Here is a 10,760-nt window from a genome sequence, read left to right as displayed (position 1 = left end):
GCGATTCCATAGGTATGCAAAACATTTTTCTACCATTAACACAAGCCGAGCAATTAGAATTTAAAAAAATGTACGTATTTTTATTTGCATACCCTTTAATTTAATCTTTAATGATTTACTCGCAAGTCAAGTTTTACATCAGTTGGGACATTTTAACACGTAGCTCCGTAACTATACGTAGCAGAGGAATCGTTCTTATATTTCCAAAAATAGACTTCCTAGCGGTTCTAACGATATCCATAACATTTTTCTACTATTAACACAAGCCGCGCAATTTCAATTTTAAAAATGTCCGCATTTTTTTGCACACCCTTTAAATCTAAATGTTATTGTTATTCTGTTTTTACCTAGATCTCCTCTTCTAACCGTTTGTGCTTCAAAGCGTATAGTTATTTTCATCCTTGTTTAATGAAGCACAACTGTGTAATATTTCATCCTTGTTTGCTTTTTGACAAGTTTAACTCAAAAAGGAAAAGAAAAAAGTGACGTAAGTAATTTGAAACTTGCGGAAGTGTGCAGGTATTTAAAGGGATAAGACAATGGGCAACAAATTGGATGTACATCCCCAATTATAATACACAAAATTATTCCTTCTGTATATTAAAATTAGTAGTTGAAACGTTTGGACACTAAACTTAATTAATCAACCAATCAAAATTCAATAAAATTTCCCAAAGTTGTTGAGCCAACGAATAAGAAAACGTTTAATAAAAACTTTGGGGTCTAGTGTAATAAACAGCTCAATGTCTGCCTCCTCTCTGGGAAGTGTGTCTGTGTAAATTGTTTAATAGAATGTAATTAGTCAAAGTCAACTAAATGGACAATAAATATATTAGATCTAGATCCAAAATCAGTAAATCAGACCAATAAGAACAATCAGGACATATTATCGTTAAAAAATATTTTGCAAGTATTTTTGCACGAAAAGGCAGCTATTTTTTCATTTCAAGTGGCAAGACCCGAATTATAGGTTAGATGTGCTTCCTCTTACTGTTTTATTCCTTTTCAAATTATGTTATTTAAATTAATGTGTAAATTGTAACCTAGGATTTCTTCTAAAAATACAAAATTAAAGGAATCCTCAATTTTATCCTGCTTAACCCTTCCTAACAGTAGAACCAGCCCCCAAGTAAGAAAATAGATGAAATTCTTGGGAAAAGCTATCCATAGTTCAAAACTTTCGTCGCACGTATTATTGGAATGAATCATAGGTAAATGTAAAAAGAAATTATTCTGTATAAAGTATTTTTATATTGGATGTATTACTGTTACTGACAGCCCATCTAGGATAAAAGACCTATTAAATAGACAGAGATATAGTAATATACAAAGAATTAATTATTAGGGACAATTGTGTTCAGAAAAGTGTGTAAGATAACATTAGTCTATAGAACAAGGTCTCTCAAGGAGTTTTTAAGGGTGAGGGGGGGGGATAAAATTAGGGATTCAAAGGTAAGGGGGAGTGGGGGGGTTATACAAAAACCATTCATCCACCTCCCCCTTCCTCTAAGTCGCAGAGACTGTGTTCTTCACAATGTGAAATGACAATTGGACCTACCTAATTCAATTTTATAGGTGTTTTGGTAAAAAAAACAGTATTTGAAGATCTATATTTTTCTGAGCCAAGACAACTGAGATATAACTACTAGACTGATTTTAGGAATCTTTTATCAAAAATGATCAAAGCAAATAGGTAAATAAAAAAATTGTCTAAAAGATAATAAATTTTTAGTGGTTGGACTTATGTACAGCTACTATAACCTAATTATTTTTTAATATTTTAACCAGAGTTTTCACGCTAATCTCTTCTACACTAATGTAAGATTTTTACAAAGTATAGTTTTTATAATGAATTGCTTTTAAGATTCCATTGATTAAAATTTTTCTAATTTCACCACAATTATTTACAATCATTTGCTAATTCCGAGGGATACTTGAATGAGATGTATGTTTGATATAACAAGGATGACAACATTTAAGAAAGCTAAGCTATGAAAGTGTTGAAGAAAAGAAACATTAACACTTGTAGAGTGTCAGAACTGAATATGTAGAATATAAAAGTATAAGCTGTAGGTAAATTTGTTGCAATACTGCTTAAATACAGGATACTGTTTAAGGACATACTAGATATTTAGGACTTTTTATAGAGATGCTTCGCTTATAACATTGTCCCTTGGTGTAATATGAATCAGTATTCCAAAAATCATATAATTTTATCACATAAAAACTGTCATCTTTTAAATGGACATACAGACTTTCAGGTAACGATTATAGAGTTGCAACGCTTTCTAAATCGTACCTTACTGGGAATCAACATTCAACAATAGGACAGTTCTAACAATTAACGATAGATCTAACCGTTACCAGTAAGTTGAAAATAATTTGCACAGTTATGACTTACAGACAAAGGTCTTGCAATCATGGGATTGGTTGTCTTAGGGTGTTTGGTGATATTAGATCTCGTGGTGTATCTTGTCCTCTATATGTTATCCGAGGCTAAGCTGTAAATCGTTCTATTCATTAGACATAAAAAGATGATCCAATCTGCAAGTATTTTTCAAATGTTACATGACATCCTATTAATTTAGAATATACTAGCGTCTACATCACCAATTTTAGTTTAAACAAGGATGACAACATTCATAAAAGCGAAGCTCTGAAACGGTAGGACAAAAGGGCATTAACACTTGTCTAGTGTCAGAACTGAATAATCTGAATATAAATGACGAAGCGAAATTGTAAGTAAATTTGTTGAAAAGTTGCTTGATACAGGATAATGTTTAAGGACATACTTACATTTTTAGGACTTGATTATAGAGTTGCTTCGCCTTTAATATTGTACTTTGTAGTCCCAGGAATCAGTATACCAAATATAAGATCAATCGAATAATTAGATCATATAAAATTTATTGTTAAAAAAAATCAATGTTGAAAATATACGTTAGGACATTCTGGTAACGATTATAGAGTTGCTACGCTTTCTAAATTGTACCTAACTCCTACAGGGATCACCATGCAAAATTTGAAGTTAATAGAACAATTCTAATGTGCCTAAGTTAACGAAAAAAGCTATCCGTTATGGACGGACGTACGGACAGACCGACCCTAATTATAGAAAAGCTTCGCTTTTAAAAAGGAAATAAAAAAATATATTCTTTGGAGAGAGGGAGGAGAAGACTTTTTTTCAAGAGTCAATTTCTTTTTGAAGGGTTGATGTACACTCACCCAAAATAGTTATAAAACTTCTTTGGACCAATAAGAAGCTTCACTCAAAGGAGAACCATATCGGTATTTCAATATACGAGATCCTAAGATTGAGAACATACACAGGCGCACATAAAGACATTTAACAGCAATGATGTATTGTACAGAATGACATTGAGATGACAAATCTAAAGTTATGTTTGGAAAAAAGTAATTCATTTAATATGTTTAAGTAAAGGATTAATTCTGAATTCTTGGCTTGTCTGCTACAAAGACGAAATAATTGTCAAAAGAAAACAATATATGCATTTCTTGCTGCGTAACTACTCTAAAATATTCTTTCTTGTAAATTCGTTAATTATTTAGTATTCTAATCAGAATTATTTTCGTAAATAATTGTAATTTTTAAAATATCTAATTGTTTTAATTTTTAATGTGATTTGAGTGGTACCTCCCCCCTTCCACAATTAGCCTAAAACCTTCCTAGAATCAATAAAGGCATTTTTTTAAATGCAATGCTAAATCCGCAAAGAAGTTTGAGGTATCCTTTGTCCCAGTATTTGTCTTTTTTACGCAATCGTGTATACCTAAAATGATAATTAATATATTTAGCAATCTGAGAGTTGCCAGATTTTGGATCATTTTTTTTCTTGTTTGCTTTTTTGCAAATCTAGTATAGATTAATTACTGTTTTGTTTTGCTAGCCTTCACATTGAAACATTGAAGCATCCCTTAACAAAACAATACATAATTTCCAGAGAGAGAGATGGGACAATGGGCTGTTTATTACACTAGTCACCAAAGTTTACTTATGCGTTGTCTTAACAACTTTGGGGACTTTGTGAATTTTGTTTGTTTGGCTCATGAAGTTCAGTGTTCAAACGTTTTAACCACTAATATTAATCTACTAAAGGGGTAATTTTGTATATCATCATTGTGGATGTACATAAATTTTATCCCGTTAGATCCCTGCATAATTCCTATAATATACAAAAGAGTTTCATATTTAGAGGCAAAATGATCCAATAACAATCTATGTGTTCAATTAATAATCAATTTCTTAAAAATTAAAGTTTCACCCAAATAACAATCTTGTCTATATATGTTCTTAAATGTATCCGTCTAATAATGTAACAGGGTCTGTAACACCGATCCGATATGGTTCTGCATTACAGTACAGATTCTCTGGAATTCACGCATTATTTTCATCACTCTATGTAATTAACCTATAGTTTCGTTGGAATAGCATCTTTAATTGGCAATTTATTTACTTACATTGGCGACAAGAGCAAGGATACCGAAACAGTTGCAAATTAAGTAAACAATGAGAGTTGATTTTGCAGTTTTTATTAACCTTTAAAAAGTTTTTGACGGTGCCCATAGCTTATATGAGGACTTACTTCATATTGATGTGAAGGGGTCACTTCACTTTAATTTATGTAAGAAACATACTCTATAAGTGTTTGTGCCTGTCTTCCCGTCTGTGATGCCATTTCCCCTCCTTCTAAATCCCTAAATATATGTACGACATTTGCTTATTATATCAAACAACTTCACTAATATTGGAAGTAATAGTCCTTATTTTGTTTTTACATTTTTTTTTACAAGATCTTACTAGACGTTAATATCTAATCACTGATTTTATATTTAGGAATCTTGCTGTCTTCTTTTTAGATTAAAAACTGTGCGACTTTAGCTAAAACAATGGGTAATCAAACCTGCTACCTGCTTAAAAAGCGCGCGACCAATCGCCGACGAACTCTGATAGAAAGCTGCACTAAAAACTAGAGTGAGTGATAAGTTATATATTCCAGACAAAGAAATGCTTTCTATGTCGTTAAAAAAAATATTTAGCATGCCAATTATTTTATATTATAAAAATTTTATCCTTGAACAAATGAACAGAACATTAAATAGTAAAAATAAACTATATAAATTTAAATTAACTGATTCAAATTTATGTTCAAAATGTAATATAATAAGTTCAACAGAACATGCCCTCTATTTCTGTGTGTTTCCTACCTATTTTATACATAAACTTGCATTATTTCTAGATTATGTTCTAAATGATAGTAAGCCAGAATTCATCTTTTTAAAAGAAAACTTTTACTTATACAATATGTTTTATGAAGGCTTTTCAAACGATTTCTATCTACAATTATCCCATTTAATTTTAGTTGCAAAAGATAGATCTTTAAAAATAAGCATAGAGGACGATTTCATTAAGTGGGATGACAACAATTTCTATGCACACTCTATTCTTTTATCTCAATTTACTTGTAAACTCCTTCATAATGCTGGCTTGAATAACAATATAATATATGATTTTATTAATTTCATATCAAACTAAGCCTAACATACACATTGTTTCTTTTATTCGTTCTATGTGGATCGATTTATGTCTTAATTTTATCTTTTTATTATTATTATGTTTTAACTATGTTTGTATATTATTTCGTATTGGAATAAATATTTAAATGTACCTGCTTAAAAAGCGCGCGACCAATCGCCGACGAACTCTGATAGAAAGGTTGGTAGATTAAAAGCAATAATCTAATTATATATTATTGTCATTTAAATATATTTTAAAACTTGTATAAAGTGTTTACATTTTTTTCCTTTAAATTTTCCCTACATAAAATAAAAACTCTGTCAACGCCCCACTTCCATTTATTGACTTCAATTACCCGCGAAGAATAAATGCGCAAACAAAGTGCTAAATTTTGTTGCAAAATTCTTTAGTGATTTTTGCAGATTATTAGCTGACAGTTAAACATCTTGTGTTTACTTACTTCATTTCTATTTCTCTTTAAAGCTAACAATAACATTAATATCAACCTGGCGCACAGCATAGTAATAATCTTGCCGTATATAAAGAAGCAGAATGTCTGCCTGTCTGTGTGTATCTAGCTTAAGTTCTCGTTAACGGCTAGACCCTTGCAAGTTAAAGAAAGGTTGACTTGCTTAAATATGCTTGATCTATTTTAGTAAAAAAACCCGGAACTAATCAAGCGGAAGTAAATCAAATCGGATCCACACTGGAAAATAATTTAATTTCCTACATATACTCTACATATGTTTTGCAAAATATGCAAAGCAAACATTTGTTTTCTTTATTGAATATTTGAAAGAACATTATCCACTATCAATTATCTAGATCAAATTGTTTTTCACATTTTTATCTAAATTTATTGCTTTGTCAAGTTGGACAAATTTCAACACTCAAAGATTAACTATTTCAAATTTAAATTTTTTTAAAAATTAATGGTAAATTAGCTTGAGACGTTAAAAATTTACCTACTGCTGCTATATCCGACATGTGACACTAATGGAGCAGAAGGAATGCCTTTGCCCGTAAACAGGCGCAACAAAATAGCCATGCATAGTTAGAACTTCCAGACAAAGGTTGTGCAATCAAAGGGTTGGTTTCCAATATGGTATTAATCAAAATAATATTTTTTGGTAATATAACTACACGTTGAGTTCAATTTAACTATGCACCAAGTTCCTGGATTATCGCTTGATGTCAGAAGAACCTTTTCAATACTATATACTATATTTTCAATTTTAGTTTTTTTTTAAAAATGGGTAATGGTTGATTTTGCTTGGGTGGATGTACTCTCAGTCTCTCCTAAATAATTATGATCCTACCCAAGAACTTTTATTAAATTCAATGTAAAGGAGAACTATATCAGTCCAACGGTTACGAGATCATAAGCTACAGACACACAAACAAGACAAAGAGGATAATATTTTATTACAAATGTCCACTCTATTATCAAAATGTAATTATATTGAATAAGACATTAAAGTGTTCATTCATATATACCAAAAATAATTAAAATATTAGCTTTATCTCAACTTTTTTGTAATGATAAACAACGCATAAATTATTCGATTATAAGTATACTTTTTGAACTTAACAAAACTTAAATATTAGAAATAAATTATGTAAAACAGCATGTGTAAAAATCAAGCAATGATATCTCTAAAAAGCGCAGCTATTTGGATATATTCGTTCTTTTTATGCTAGACTCTCTGAAGGCTATGTCGCAATGAATTATAACTTCCTCATAAATTCCTTTTATATGAAATTGTTAAAAGCAAACATTTCCACGAGATACACAAACCTGCAAAACACAAATCATGGAATCATGGAAAGAAAACGCAATAGCGGGTTTCATCGTATTTTCACAGTAGATTTTCTAACCTAACCTAAAATAACCTATCAAAAGCACCGTGAAAATACGACGAAACCCACACCATCGTTTATGTCTAAATCACTTTTTTGTTTTGAAAAAAAAACATTAAAAATAAGATACATTTGCAGAAATGAAGGGACACCCGTTGTTGCAATGTAAAGATCACCAGGGAAGAAAGGAACATTGAGTTGTTTATTGAGTCTCCAAAGTTTTATAATAACGTTTTCTTATTCATTTGCTTAACGACTTTAGGAACTTTTATTGAATTTTGATTGGTTAGTTTGATAAGTTAAGAGTGTCCAATGGTTTCAACCACTAACTGTCATCTACAGAAGGGGTAATTTTGTGAATCATTATTGGGGATGTACATAGATTTATCGGCCACCCCTTTAGATCTCTGAAAGATCTCTTATCAACATTTTTTATTCTCAGTTAAAATGAAATTGGGCATGCAAGGAACGCAAACAATGATATTACAAATAAATGCTTCAAAAACGGAAAATTCGATTATTTGGTATTTAAAATGTCTCAAGCGTTTTCAAGGTTAAAGATAGGAAAACAAGGATAATTATATCTTTAGCTTAGTTCAAACCCTTATTATGCTCGCCATTCATTTAGAAGATTAATTAGATTTTTATTCATTAAAAAAAATATTTAAGAACTGTTAGTCTTAAATAAATACCTTTGACTAATTCAAATTATAATAAAAATAATGTCGGAAATAAAGTAAATAAAAATAGGAACACAATATTAAAGAAATGAATACGTAAATGGCTTAAGTTTTTTGGCAACCTAAAATTTCTAATTGTAAAATTGTAGCAATATAATAGAAAAGTCTTTTTTTTTTTAAATATTATTAATAGATCTTTGGAAAAAAGAAATTAAGAAACTAAAATGTTAAATGTGTTTAAAAGGTGGAAAGTAATTTGTAGTATTTTGTTGAACAAATTTAAAATTCTTATCTGAACAAGACAACAATTTTTCTTTAACTTTCGATAAACTTTCACTTTCACCAATAAATCTCTGATAGAATTTACATCTTTGCAATTCAGGAAGAAAGGAAAGGATAAAAAAGTATTCAGGGCTCCGATCTCTTCCTCTAGTAGAGATGGATGTATAAAATGGGGAATGGGTTGACATTACTACTTTACATAATTTTGTTTCGGATTGTAGGGATCTTAGGAGATAATAAGACGGGTATATGCCGAGCTCTAATCTAAATAATCTAAATTGAGAATAAATACTTTATTAGAAAAATAATTTGCTTACCCCTTCATCCATAAGAGCACAAAGGAACAAAAGTTATGTAGGTCAAACTGGCAATTTAGTTACATTTTAGCCAAAATACAATCATGCATGTGCTGTTATTTAAACATATGATTTTTTTTACATTTTTGAAACCGTACATCAATAATTTCTATAATAATGTATGGTGGATATGGATGGACAAACCACAGGTATAAAGTAGAGCTGTATAAAAAAAGTAGATCTTTGTTATGATCCTATCTATATAATGATATAGAGATTTGCCAAAAATGTAAATGCTATAATTATGTAGGGAATTTTTATATTAGAAATAATATTTAGTAGCGAAACAATTATATTAGTCTTTCTGAAATGGTTGTCTATTTTTTAATATATTCAACAACGTTATTGCATTTAGATATACTCTTTTTTTAAAGTCTACTTTCTTTCGCTGTAAGTAAAAGCTTTGTCGCTATTGAAAGCAGTCTTACTTGTTTTGTCTAAAAGATCTGCTTAGTAAAGTGTGCTCCTAACAGAACTTTAGATAAGATATTGAATGAAAAGTAATTATTTATAATTTATCACCTTTTTAACCTATTTCAATTTCTGTTTCTTCTCAATAAGAACCTTTTCATGTACTAAATATTTTTTTTGTGTGTATTTATATCTTTATTTATCCTTATAATAAAGTAATAGGATGTTTTTTTTGTCTGTCTGTTAGATTTGTCTGTACCAAAGGATCACGATAACCGATGAACCGATATAGTTCTTTTTTACATGTTACCTTCTTTTAGGTCCTGAGAAGGTTTAAGACTATTTTTTGGGAGGGTGGTGGGACCCTCCCAAGAGAAGTCGCTCCTAGAAAAAAATCCCCCCCTCCAATAAAATCAAATATGGGGGTGGAGTCGACTTTGGGTTTATCGAATTCATCTCCCCTCTTCAAGTGCCCCTAGAAGCCTCTAGGGGCGTAGTCGCTAGTTGGGCATAAAGGGTTACATCCCTTCAAAGATATTTATAAACAAATAGTCATTTTTTACTTACTTTAGAATTATTATACTGCACCACTCCTATAGCGAAGGCAACAAGCCCTTTCCCAAAAGGATTGAGAAGGCTACCAATTACACCCCTGAAATTTTATTCACCTGATTTAAATAAACGCATGGCTTTCAACTATGTATTTGGTTGGGTTGGGAAAGGGTGGCTTTTATTTCTCGCTAACATCATTTTGTGTGATTTTTTGAGCTGATTTTTAAATGGGTAATTAGTAAATTACCCTCCCCTTTATATTTTCTGTAGGTTTTTAGGCCCCCACCAAAAAATGCAATTTTTAATAAAAAAAAACTTTCTAAAGTTCTGTGTAATTTATCTTAAAATAAAAAAATAATCAAATATACTTATTTTGTTTATGGATTTAATGTAAACATGTGAACCAAAAGTAATAAAATAAATATGTCTTTCAAACTTTAATATTGACAAAAAGTTAAAACATATCCATCAATCATTCGCGTAAATATTCCCATTAGAAAACGATTAGTTTACCTTAAATGGACAGTCAAGTACTTGTTCTTTAAAAAGTATAATAAGACATTGTTTCTTTATAATTTATGTAAATCGACTGAATGCTTTGAGTGAAATTATTAATTGTTAATTGACAATTTTTTTTTTAAATTAAGCATCAATTTTGCATTCTTAGTAAAGAAATAATAGTCTAATTCAATAAATTTATTAACTAGGATAAAATTATTTGCTATTGATTATTTTGCAATGTTGAAATAAAAAATCAGTAAAAATTTTATGAACAAATATGGTAAAATTATGAGTGTCTTTTTACCAGAAAAAATGTGTTAGCTTCTGGGGAGATTATCATTGATTTAGTCATAAATAATAGTTTAGTTCATTAGTCTGCAGTACAAAAATAAAAGCTATATGAAACACAAAGTTGATTAATAAAAATTTGTTTGTCTTTCTGTCTGTACCTTAAAATCTCGCAAACCATTGAACTGTAATTAGTAAAATTTCATAGATTATACCTACCCAAGTACTTTCAAAATTTTTGCTAAACTTTCCCTTCAATCCTTTTAAAAATCGTAATTGTAATGTTGGTGTCTC

This window comes from Acartia tonsa, chromosome 5 (assembly GCF_053477335.1).
Source record: "Acartia tonsa isolate MP-2025a chromosome 5, ASM5347733v1, whole genome shotgun sequence".
Lineage (NCBI taxonomy): Eukaryota > Metazoa > Arthropoda > Copepoda > Calanoida > Acartiidae > Acartia > Acartia tonsa.
The sequence above is the reverse complement of the archived record's forward strand: the minus strand, read 5'-3'. Positions refer to the sequence as shown.